This window comes from Hippopotamus amphibius, chromosome 4 (assembly GCF_030028045.1).
Source record: "Hippopotamus amphibius kiboko isolate mHipAmp2 chromosome 4, mHipAmp2.hap2, whole genome shotgun sequence".
NCBI lineage: Eukaryota > Metazoa > Chordata > Mammalia > Artiodactyla > Hippopotamidae > Hippopotamus > Hippopotamus amphibius.
Window position 1 is genome coordinate 110,572,538 of NC_080189.1, and position 12,236 is coordinate 110,584,773.

General features: G+C 38.4%; 1 long non-coding RNA gene across 2 annotated transcripts; it reads right to left on the reverse strand.

Moving 5' to 3' along the window:
* Window positions 1–95: 95 nt before the first annotated feature.
* On the reverse strand, window positions 96–12,236 carry LOC130850911 (uncharacterized). 2 transcript variants are annotated; one of them, XR_009053058.1, is made up of 6 exons: window positions 11,593–12,236; window positions 11,065–11,171; window positions 5,953–6,085; window positions 5,396–5,462; window positions 3,655–3,724; window positions 96–3,074 (listed from the first exon to the last, which is right to left on the reverse strand). It is a non-coding gene; the product is annotated as an uncharacterized LOC130850911 (long non-coding RNA). The 2 variants fall into 2 exon arrangements; XR_009053057.1 differs by lacking the exon at window positions 5,396–5,462.

A 12,236-nucleotide genomic window follows, 5' to 3' on the forward strand; every position in this document is an offset into this window, starting at 1 on the left:
AAGAGAAAATTAACCTCCAACCAAAGCAAGATCAAAGTTCTCACAGACTTTTTTCTTTATTTAATAATATTTCCAAAAAATGTTTTCAGATTACTTTATTTTTGGAGAATATTATAATTAGAAAGTATCCATAAATATCTATTAAGGGATATTCATTTAAAGATTTTGATGTCAGATATTGAATGTATAGACTTGGTGATTGCTAAGTTATATTTCAGCAGGGCTAATTTAATATTTTTCACCTTGTTATCTAATATACATATATTTTTTACATTGGTGAATCAACAGACTGGAGAATATGACAAGAGTTTTGTCTCTGAAATATGTCACATATGTCGCATTTCTGCCTTTTTAATTGTGATTTTTAAAAAAACAGATAATTGCTCATATTACTCTATGGAGGAAAACACTTTCCATATAAAAATATATCATATGATAATACAAGCATGAATGAAATACAGAATTTTTATAATATCAAAAGAAATTTATCATTGAATATCTCCTTTTATTTCACAATATAATTATAGGATATCTATTGATTGTCAATTTGTTATAAGGGAAGACCCTAACCACTATAGGCAAAGTGCAGTGAAATGAAGAGGAAGTTTCTGTATTAAGACAGCCTACAGCTTATTAAGGTATACAAGCACGTAAGTCAACAAAAATAATTGGACTGAAAAATAGGATGCATTAATTGCCTTAAATGAGGTTACTTGTATTATTGGTAAAACTTGGGGAAAAGTTTAGATTTCCAGCTCAGGAAATATTGATACTGGTAAGTATCTACATTGTACCAATAATTATACTAGGTATAGAGAATCCAAAAAAAAGTAAAATACAACACAAGCCATGACTTCAAGAAACATATTGCCTATTAGGGGCAATGGAATTGTGATGTGTTTGTAAGACTTGATACCATGATAAGGCTTTGCATTTTATCTGCAGTCAACAGGGAGCCAATGAAAGGTTTTAAGAATGAGAAGACTTGGGTAAATTTCAAATTAAAAAATATTATTGAGATGCTACTGTGTTTGACAGGTTTGAGGGGGGCAAGATTGGAAGCAGAGATACTCTCTAGATTCTTTATTTTGCAATGTCATATAGAAGAAAAAAGAACAGGTATATCTGAGAAAGATGTATGTGTTAAATCAACAGGAATCACTGACGTGTATGATACTAGAACTTAGGTGAGGGAAAGAAAGCCGTAGAGCAGGACTCCCAAGGATAAAGGTTGGCTATTTTGCTGATGAGAATAAAGAACGTGAAAGAAAGGGCCCACTGTGGGTGAGACACAGGAAAGGCATGGGATGAGGGTGACCAGGGTGCAGAATGCAGTTTCAGGTAGAACACATCTAACATAAATCATCTCCTGCGGAACAGCTGTTAAAGAATCTAAAAACCTCTAGGCTGAAAGGAAATGATATCAGGAGGAATCTTCACAGTTCTGGAATGAAGGAAAAGCAACAGACATAGTAAATATCTGGGTTAAAGGAAAGGAATGTTGTTCCACTGCTAAAATCTTTAAAATATGTATGACTTTGGAAAGTAAAAATTCTAACCTTGCCTGGGGAAGGTTCAATATATGCAGTTGTAATACACACGGAAACTATAACACCAAGGGGAGTCTGAACAATTCTACTTGGTTGTAAGTCTTCTGTGTTTGACTTGGTAGAGAAAATACTAACGAAGAAAACTGTGATGTTAGACACGTATATTTTAATCCCATGGATTGACCATTTTTAAAAAAATGAAAAGAGATGTCACTGAAAAAAAATAGATATGTTAAAATGAAATATTAAATAAAACTCAAATGAGCAAAAACCAAAAGAAGGCAAATGGATGGCTCTGCCTGGGCAGCCACAGCAGAACCAGAGACTGGGGGCCTTAGCAAGAGACATCTGTTTTCCCACAGTTCTGGAGGCTGGATATCCATGATCCAGGTGCCAGCAGACTCCATCCTGGTGAGAGGCTTCTCCGGATGCAGGCAGCCTCCAGCCCACTGTGTGCTCACAGGATGCTTCCCTGTGCATCTGTGGAGAGAGGGAGAGACAGTGAGCTCCTTATGAGTGTCTCTTCTTATAAGGACACTAATTCCACTGGATTAGGACCCCTCCCTTATGCCCTCATTTAACCTTTAATTACTTCCATAAAGGCCTTATTTACAAAGACAGTCACATTCGAGCTTAGGTCTTCAACATATGAACTTGTGTGTGTAGGGGGAGGCACAAATGTTCAGTCTCTTACAGCAAGGAAGAGGAATCAGAGAAACAAATAAAAGAGGTGACACTCAGGAAAGAAATAAAATGGTAGAAGCTCCCCAAAATCAATAATCACACTCAATTTAAATCATCTAAACACACCAAGTGGAAGATAAAGAATGAAAAACCAGATTAAAAAAAATTTTAAGACTCAAATATATGGTGTTTGCAAGAAACCCACTGTAAGTATAATGATACAGGAGGTTAAAAGTGCAAAGGATAGAAAGAGATGGAAGAGATATACCACACACACACTAAGCAAAAGAAAGCTGGAGTGACTATATTACTATTGCATGAAGTGAACTTTAGGAGAAGGAAAATTAAAGGGATAAAGTGAGACATTGCAAAAGGACAAAATGTTAATTTACCAGGAAGACATAAAAATCCTACATGTGTGTTCACTTAACCATGATTCATAATTTTATATTTCCTACTATCATCAAATTTCCAGCTGGTGATCAGATTTCCCCACTAGTCTGTAGTATTGGCTAAAAAACATTTAAAAAGTAATCATCACAACAGTCCCTGAGGAAACACAGATGTTGGGTTTTCTAGACAAAGACTTTAATTCAACTATTATAAATATGTCCAATGAACTAGAGGAAACTATGTTTAAAGAATTAAAAGCAGCATGCGAATGATATATCACCATATATATACATACAGAAATTATAAAAAAGAACCAAATAGAAATTCTGTAATTGGGAAGTACAGTAACTATACTGGAAAGCCCACTAGAGGGGTTCCAAAGCATATCCGAGTTGGTGGAGGAAAGAGTCAGTGAACTTGAAGCGACATCCGTTGAAATGATCACATCTGAAATACAGAAATAAAAGGAAAAATATTTTTTTAAAAAAGATCTTCAGAGAGCTGTAGAACATCACTAAGCAGATTAACATGTAGAAAATGGTTGTCCCAAAAGTAGGGGAGAGAGAAGGGGTCAGAAAGAATATTTGAAGGAATGACCAAAACTCCCTCCAAAATCTTTTTAAAAATCTAAAAAAATCTTTAAAAATTTTAAAAATCTTAAAGAAAAAAATCATAAAGGAAACAAATAGCAAAATGCATAAGTCCTTCCTTATTAGACACAAATAGGTGAAATGTAAAAGGGTAGGAAAGATACACAATGCAAGCAGTTACCAAAGAGCTGGAATGTCTGTGCTAATATCAGACAAAATAGACTTTCAGGGGGAAAAAAGTTCTTACTGTAGACAAAGAATGAATTTTTATAATGACAAAAGGGCTTATCCATTAGGAAGCTGTAACAATTATAAGCTTATATGCACCTAAGAACAGAGGCACAAAGCAGAACCTGACCATGACCATGCAAAATTCATCCCAGGAAGGCAAGTGTGATAAAAATTCTGAAGTCAATCAATGTAGTACAGAAGTGTACCTGTACAATGTAGATACAGAAAAAGCATTTTTCAAAATCCAAGTCTTTCATGGTGAAAACACTCAACAACCTAGAAATGAAAGAGAATTTTCTAAACCTGACGAAAGCATCCACAGAAAACCCGCAGCTAACATCATACTTAATGGTGAATGACTGAATGCTATTCCCCTAAGATCAGGAAAAAGACAATGATGGCCACTCTCAACAGTCTTTTCAATATTGGACTTGAGTTTCTACATAGGGCAATTAGACAAGAAAATGAAATAAAATATTTGTATGGGTTTAAGAACATTTCTAGGGGTTCATGTGTATTGGCATGTGAGGCAGAGTCCTGCCCATGGGCAAGCACGCAGCCCTGGGCTGTGGGTAGGAAAACCAGCATCTCACTCCCCACTGCATGCATCCACCAACCCAGATTGCTCCCACCCCCACAGTCATCCAAAGAAGGTAAAATGGCCCAAGGACACATTGCACTGCTCTTTCAACAGTCTGCTGAGTCTCAGGATCAGAGGGTGGGATGTATTTAAAGTTCTGCCCGTTTAGTTCCACAACAACAACAAAAAAATAAGCAGAGGCAGAGAGGAGGGGCAGAGATGCCGGCAGCCGTGCATCTTGCTAGGTTTTTACAGCCATGTCTTGGAATTTGAAGGTCAGTCCACTCGTCAGCTCCCAGCTCCCGCAGGACTCCTCGGGGCAGGCGAGCAGTGAGGACAATGAAAATATTTGCAAACAACACATAAATTTGCAAACCCATTAATATTAATTCCCCAAGCCTAACCCTAACTGTACACAAAAGAAGTGAATTTTACTGTCTATAAATTTAAGCTACATTAAAAGATGTAAAATACTAAAAACCCACAAATCTATTCATTACCTAAAGTAACTCAAGAAAAAAATTCTGACTTTCAATGTAATATAATTTAAAATTTTCTTTTCAAGTATCATTTACCACAATTCTCTTTTATGTAATTTCTCAGGGGAAAGGGATTCATTCATTTTGAAAATTTCTTTAATGATAATATTTTTAAAAAATGAATTTGAAGCAGTTCTTGTCTGGGAAAATCTGACCAATGTGTTCATTTTATATATTATGTAATATTTTAATTTTATGTATTCAGGTTTCCATTTTGGAGATTCTGAATCAGAAGTTCAGAATGATATCCCAGTTAATTGAAACTTTGAATAAGCAACTAGTCGTGGATTTTGAAGCACCTCCAAGGGAGGTCGCTTTAATCGCCCACCCTTAATGATCTCCAGAATCCACTCCATCTTCTCTTAATGGGCTTCGTATTAATATTTCATTTCCATAACAGCTTAAAATGGAAATTATTGCCTTGTTGCTCAAATGCCTATGAAGTGTTTCCTGCCTTTAAATTGAGACAAGCCCACCAAATAGTTTACACTCAAGAGCTCGTGAGGCGGGGGTAGGAGGGAAGGGGAAAGGCTTTTACTCAATGGTGTGGACACAGCTCCGTTCTCAGGCAAGCAGAGTCTTCCCCATCTTACATAACTGAGTACATCTGAGGAGTAACAGATGGATATTTTGTGGACAAATCCCAGGTAGAGTGAAGGATAATGGTGTTCGTCTGCTTCCTTGAATTTTTCTCTATTTATCTTTCTCATGAATTGCTTCAGTAACTTTCCTAATTTATATTCAGTGGTCCTGTTTGTCTGAATTTCAGGAGCATTTAGCCAACTGTTACAGACTCCCAAGGGCCATGGTTTATGAAGCACGACTTACCATAAGCGTACTCCCAGGTTAGCTTTGATTTCAAATTTTAATATCACCATCATCATTATAGGCATCTCTAGTAAAAGCAGAAGATTTTAGGATTCTAGAATTTTAAGATTATTTGTTCAAAAAAAAGAAAAAGAGAAAGCCATGGCTAAGTGTTTTCACAGGGGCTCATCTAAACAGTTCCTGTTATTTCCCTATCCCTATTGAATCATATCCTGTGATTCAAGTTCAGACATAATAGTTTCGCACAGTTCCGTTCCATTTAGAACGACCACAGACTGTTGGTACAAAAGAGCCATAAACAGTCTGAAATGATACAGATATTTGCATGTGTCATAAGTGGAGGAATACATGTCAATTCTACCGAGCAGCCTGTAAATACATTAAGGGCATTTATTTTCAAGAGGAGGTTAATGTCTTCAAAATACAATTGGCAAGCATAGGGCAATGGACTGGGGGGAAGCTGAATTCATGTACAATTACACGCATTGATTCAAGAGCAGAATGTGAGGTGGAGCTGGCATGGTCTTGGCAATAACCAACCCCCCCTCAAAGCTCACCTGTGGGATGTGATCCGTCTCTGACATCCATCAACCAAACAATTTCCTGTGAGTTTTGCTGTGGTCCGTGGTTAAGCAGTAAAGCTCTTGGAAAGATGGCTCAAGTATCTCACTGAAAATGTTGTAAAAATTCCTAGAAATGAAAAGAATGTTGTTTATATTATAACCGATGACTGAAAAATCAGGCTACGGCCCTCAAGTGTACAAATGAAATGTTTAAAAGCTTTTTAGACTACTGGCTTGATCACCAACTGGATATTTGATGATATTAGGAATTATTATAAAATTTTAGGTGGGATAAGGGTGTTGAGGTTATACTTTGTAAAACTTCTTATCTTTTAGAGGAAAGCATTGATGGCAGTTGCTGTAGTGTCTCGAATGGGTCCAGAATAATCTGGGGAAGAAAGAGTTGGTGTTTAGATGAAGCAAAATTGGCCGTGACTTGCTGCTTTGAAGTTGAGTGATAGACCCAGGGGGGTCCATGACATGAGGTGCTCTGCTATCCTTGTATTATCTTTGAAATGTTCCCCAATGACAAGTTAAATACATTGATACTTTTTAGAAAGGAATTCTAGAACTTGTTTCACAAATTTTTGTTTTTAAAACGTGTATAAGGATGGGCAACAGATACCCAATGTGGGGTCCAGATAGCCAAGCTCACTTTTTTTTTTTTCTTTGGAGGGAATCTTTTTCTTTTTGTTGTTTTGGAGGAGGAGGAATACTTAGAGATATCTAATTATTTAACAATTTTAAAGCTTATTTGCCTCAAAATATTCTCCAATTCTCTCTTCATTTCACCTTTTCTCTTCCTCTTTTCTGTTATCTGCTCTCCCTTTTTTTCCTTTCTCCTTACCCTCTTCTACTCTGATGTTTTATCCAATATTTTAGAGTCTGGCCAGGGACCTCATCTGTCACAGCTGGATGCAGATGTTTTCCTCAGCTGCTCTGTCTGTAAAGATCTCTTGTCCAACAACATTTCCAAGGCAGACATGAGTATCAGAGAGATTACTCCAGTTGCACATAAAGTAGAAAACTGTAAATTTTCAGGAAGGGAAACATTAACATTCTCCTTATTCCTACTTGGAATCTCGTAAAGAAAATCCAAACAGTAGATTAAGGATGATACTTTTGGTAACCCATTTCCAAGGATCTCAGAGATTTAAAATAAGTAAGAACGCTTATCTTTCCAACTTCCTCTACTAAAGGGAATGCTCTAAGTTTCCCAGTTGTCTTTTACTATGCGTAGAGAAAGGGCTTTCAGGTGGGTTGGCAATGAGTGGGGGAGGGGTGGGGTCACGGACAGCAGGGCTCGTCCAGCCTCCTGTCCTGGGAAGACTGAACTTAGAGTGAATGAGGTTTGCGTCACCACCTGCCTGACATTGACTGGTGTGCCACCTTGGATCCATGGTTCAATGTCTCTGAAGGCTGTTTCCTCAAAAGGAAATTGGGAACAAGTAGTATCTTATTTATAAACTGTCTGCAGGGTTAAACTGACCAAGAAACTGTAAAGAAAGTATAAGTCTAGTGTTCCTGAAACACTGTAGGAACCGGTTAATGTTAATTCCCCTCCATCTTTGTTCCATTCCTAATTACACCCAGCAGGCAACAGGATGACAAAAGAGTGAAATAGGACTGAACAGTTTATCTCCTGGATTCTAGAAGACAGGATGGATATCTCTCCACCTTCTTGTTTCCTTCTTCTTCCCTCATTGAGAGTGTGGAGAATTTCCCTCCCTACTTATAATGAAGATAAAAGGGAATTCCAGCATCCTGAAACAAGGCGCTCCCTAAATAGCCCGTGGAAAGAATGAAATCAGGGTGAATAGAAGAAAGAGCATTGACTCAGAGTAACAGGTAGGTATGGTAATTCATTAATCATGTCCGAGATGCAGTCAACTCATGTATGAAATGGGTATAATCGTATCATTTCTGAGTACTCGTAAGTGCTGATAGGGTCATCAAATTGCTTATTAAATGAACTCAGTTGGAAAAATCATAAAGCACTTTATAAGCACAGAGTGTGTAGGTTAGATTATGGGCCACAACATTACCATACACTTAGACCTGTAAAAACAATAATACAAATAAATGAATGCATGCATATATATATATATACACACACACATATATAAACAAACAAAACCTCAAACGCTAGCCGACGTGACCCCAGAGGTGGAGGAGGAGCAGAAAGTGTGGTTCATCCATTGCCTTGGGGAAGGAACGTGTTTACTGCCTTTTGCAGAGTTAGTTGCTCATAAAAATTCACCTGTTCCTTGAGTTTCAGCCTTTGCCCCACAGTCAGGAAAAAGCCCTGAAAGCGATTCCCAAGTGGAGTTTGGATCACAAGTGAGACAATTGATTTAAAAAAAGAAAATCTTTTCCGGCCAGAAGCCACTATTTATTACAATTTGAATAATGACGTAATGCCTGGAACTTGAAAAAGTTCTGTCTTTGGAACTTAGACTTTGGTCTATAATAATAGAATGAGTGGGTATTTATTATACTGAAAGCCACTACGGGATAGATTCTTCCTCAGTAAAATACTGCCATACAGTTAAGAGAGGTATCTATCTCTTTCTCATTGATGGATGAATATTAATGAATGGAATCACTCCAGAAATGGCCACATACAAAAAATTGAGCACATTTTGAAAGTTAAATTAGCCTTGATTTTTACGATGTTGATCTCACAACCTCATCATCTGCGAGCATATTAACAGACAGCGGCCACCCACACCCTCACCCTACAGGCTGAGCCTCTCTCCCCCGTCCTCACCAGGGCTGGGAGTGTCCAAGAGCTCACTGCCGTGTCGGGTCTGGACGTCCTTGTTCCACTTTGGTCTCCATCCCCCAGGGCTTAGGTAAGAACACTCAAGGGAACATCTTCCCGGGCACCTAGTGTGTTTCCCCAGCCAGGAATCCGGGCAACCTCCTGACTCACCTGATTTTCACCTTACTTCACACCAGGGCAGAACCTCAGCCTGGCTAGAAATGTTTTGGTACCTGTGTGAAGAAATCATACCTAGCAAGTCTGAATTTATCTACGTAGAGGTGAACATTGAAATTCTATGAATGCTAAAAAGTGGAAAAGAGAAGTGATATGACCAAACATCATGTGATAAATTAAAGGGCCGAGTTAAACTTTGAACACCAAAAGATGTGGTATTAGGACCGAACGACAGGCAAACCTCCAAATTTCAGTCTTAGCTTCCAATTTGTTTCCACCATTTCCCTGAATCAGTTGTATTCCTCACACATTTCTCTTTCATCTTGCACTGTCTCTGGGTGTAGTATTTTATGTGTGGAATGGATGATAAGAACAATTTTGAATGAAGGGTCAAAAAGCATAAAATTCACATCGATAGCAGTAAACCAAATTACCACCTAGTAGATAGATAAGGAATGTGACGCTGATTTAAATAGGGTATACTGAAATAAAAAACCACATCGTATTGTAAGCCTGTCAGCATAGTATCTAATGATAGGATCAAGTAAATATTATTTTCCTTGGCACGACTGAATAATTTGGAAACAAGAGACTTGGGTTAAAATTGACTGGAATATTTAACTCAGTGAGCTTGACTGGAGAGATAGAAGTAAAAAACTGTCAAATTGCAAACACATCCTTTCTCTCCTTGATCATGCAAAGATGATCAGAACCTTGGAAAAATGTGCCTGAAATCATGATTCACCAGCTTTAGGTTATGAAACTTTTCAATCAAGGACCTTTTCATCAGTATTGCTGAGCAGTAGTCAATATCATCTTTAATTTCACAAGCAAAGTACCCTGGGCGTAGAATGACTTTTTGAAAGTCGTAGAAGTTGGTGTCATAGGTAACCTTTCAAAACTAATTCAATGGACCAAGTGAAGGCCACTTGGGGGCAAAAGGGAAGATGAAGATAGTTTAGAAGGTAGTTTGTACCTCAAAAGCTGGTACAAGACTGTAAAGCAATTATATTCCAATAAAGAGATTAAAAAAAGGTAGTTTGGGGGCTGTTAGTATCTGGTCAGCCTTTTTCCATAAAAAATAATTTCTAAACAAGCAGATGTCCATTTTTAAAATGTCTGTCCATTTTATTCTGAGCCCCTTAGCAAATATGAGAACATAAGGAAATGTACTTTTAAATGTCCTCTATTCCATTTACGAAATTATTTATAGAGATAATCTTGTATGCTGAGCTCTGTGCTGGAGCCTTAGAAAGTAAATAAGATACGTGTGTGCTTTTAGTCTGGTAGGAAAAGATAGACATGTAAGTAGACTGTTCTGATACATTACGGTAATGGAAATGATGGCCCTGGTACCCTAACCACAGGGTACAGAGAATATGCAGAAGAGAAATTCTGTGGGAATCAGAAACAGCTCCCTAGGGAAACGGTCTCCGAGCCAAGTTTTGGGACAGAGAGAGAAATGTACCACGTAAACAACGGCATATAGTAACAAGAGCAAAATACAAAAGCAAGAAGCCGTACAGTGTGGGTGTGGGTGTGGGTGTGAGTGGCCGGCCAGCCCGTGCGAGCAGAAGGTACAGCATGAGGGTGGACAAGCAGGTCCAAGCCAGACGCAGAATGAGCGCCTGTAATTACCCTCTGGGTGTATCCAGGCTTTTACTGCTCCTGCTCCTCATTCATTATTGAGACACAGTAAAAGGGGGCACGCTCTCCCGGTGATTCATTGAGGAGTTCCTCTCCTTTAAAGTTTAAAATATGGGAGCGCAGTCTCCTCCATTCCAGGGAAAGAGAGGGAGGGCAGCCCTGTGTCGGATTATCGTCCATCTCTACGGAAGAGCCCCCAGACCAGGGCAGGGCAGAGGGGCAGAAACTAGACCCAAGGTGTCTGTATCTAAGTCTCTTCCTCTACACCAGCCCCGAATCACTTCACACGTGATCAGCTTTAGGAAGAACCAAACCTATGCTTAATGGGACTGTAAGGGCCCAACTGACAGCACTTTCTGGTTTCTGTACTTTTCCTACAAGCCCAGCCCTTGACCTGATTGAGAAATTCAACAAAACAAAGCAGGAGGGCCCATGAGAAACCAAACTATTACCCTTAATTGGGCTGACAGTGGGGTAAGTGACTTATCTTGGGGGTTAGAGGGTTCCTCAGTACTGACCTCAGAATCAGGCAGAGATGCCCTCACATCCAACCTCCCAGCCTCCAAGGCAGGGTCTCTGTAGTGCATCCGTGCTCCTGTAAGCTGGTATAGGCACTGTTTATGGCCTGTAAAAGAGGTACAATGATGTTTATTAAATTAATTGATGAATGGAATTAGAATAACTTTTCTCTGCATTGTTTAATATGAAGAAAAAAATTAAATCATTTGCTTCAAAATCATCTAATACCCAGTAAAACATTTTTAGCTTTCTTTGGACATAATTTTATATTGTTCCCCTTATCTAGGAACTAGTCTGCTGTGTAATGAAAACAGTCCTTATTGAATAGCGGGGAAAAAACACGTAGGTCCATACATGTGTCCTAGCAAGAATGCTTTTCCAGATTCATTATTCATATTGTAGCATAAAATCCCTACAAATGTAAGCCTTGTTCAGAAAATAGCAACCCCACTTAAAGAAGAAAAAAATAGTTTTCCTGAAACTGTCTCACGTGCCCAGGAAAATGGAACTTCTCTGTTTGCACTAACCTTCATAAATGTCATTCATCAAGTCTTTAAAGGAGAGGATGGATTTTTAGAAAGAAGACGTCTTCAAGGTAATCCATGCAGTGAAGTCCATCCAAAGTCAGCAGTGATATGCAAAGAGTTCTAAAGTGTGAAGGAAGGACTTGGTTTTCTTTTCTGATTTCCACAGAACTGCTTTGTGACTCTGGAAGAGTCTAGCTGATTCTATGTTATGTGAGGAAGTTGAAAGGAGATAGAATACAAGGTCTTTCCTGGAAATAACATTTACGCTATTTCCTGACTTTTGAAAACCTGCCTTTTTTGTTTTCTCCAGAATAAGGTGTAGTAATCCACAGCAGGAGACAGCAAAATAAAAAGTGAGGAGGAGGACATGGAAGCAACCTAAATGCCCATCAACAAATGAATGGATAAAGAAGATGTGGCATATATATACAATGGAATATTACTCAGCTATAAAAAGGGATGAGATGGAGCTACATGTAATGAGGTGGATAGACCTAGAGTCTGTCATACAGAGTGAAGTAAGCCAGAAAGAGAAAAACAAATACTGTATGCTAATGCATACGTATGGAATCTAAAAAATGGTACTGATGAACCCAGTGACAGGGCAAGAATAAAGATGCAGATGTAGAGAAAGGACTTGAGGA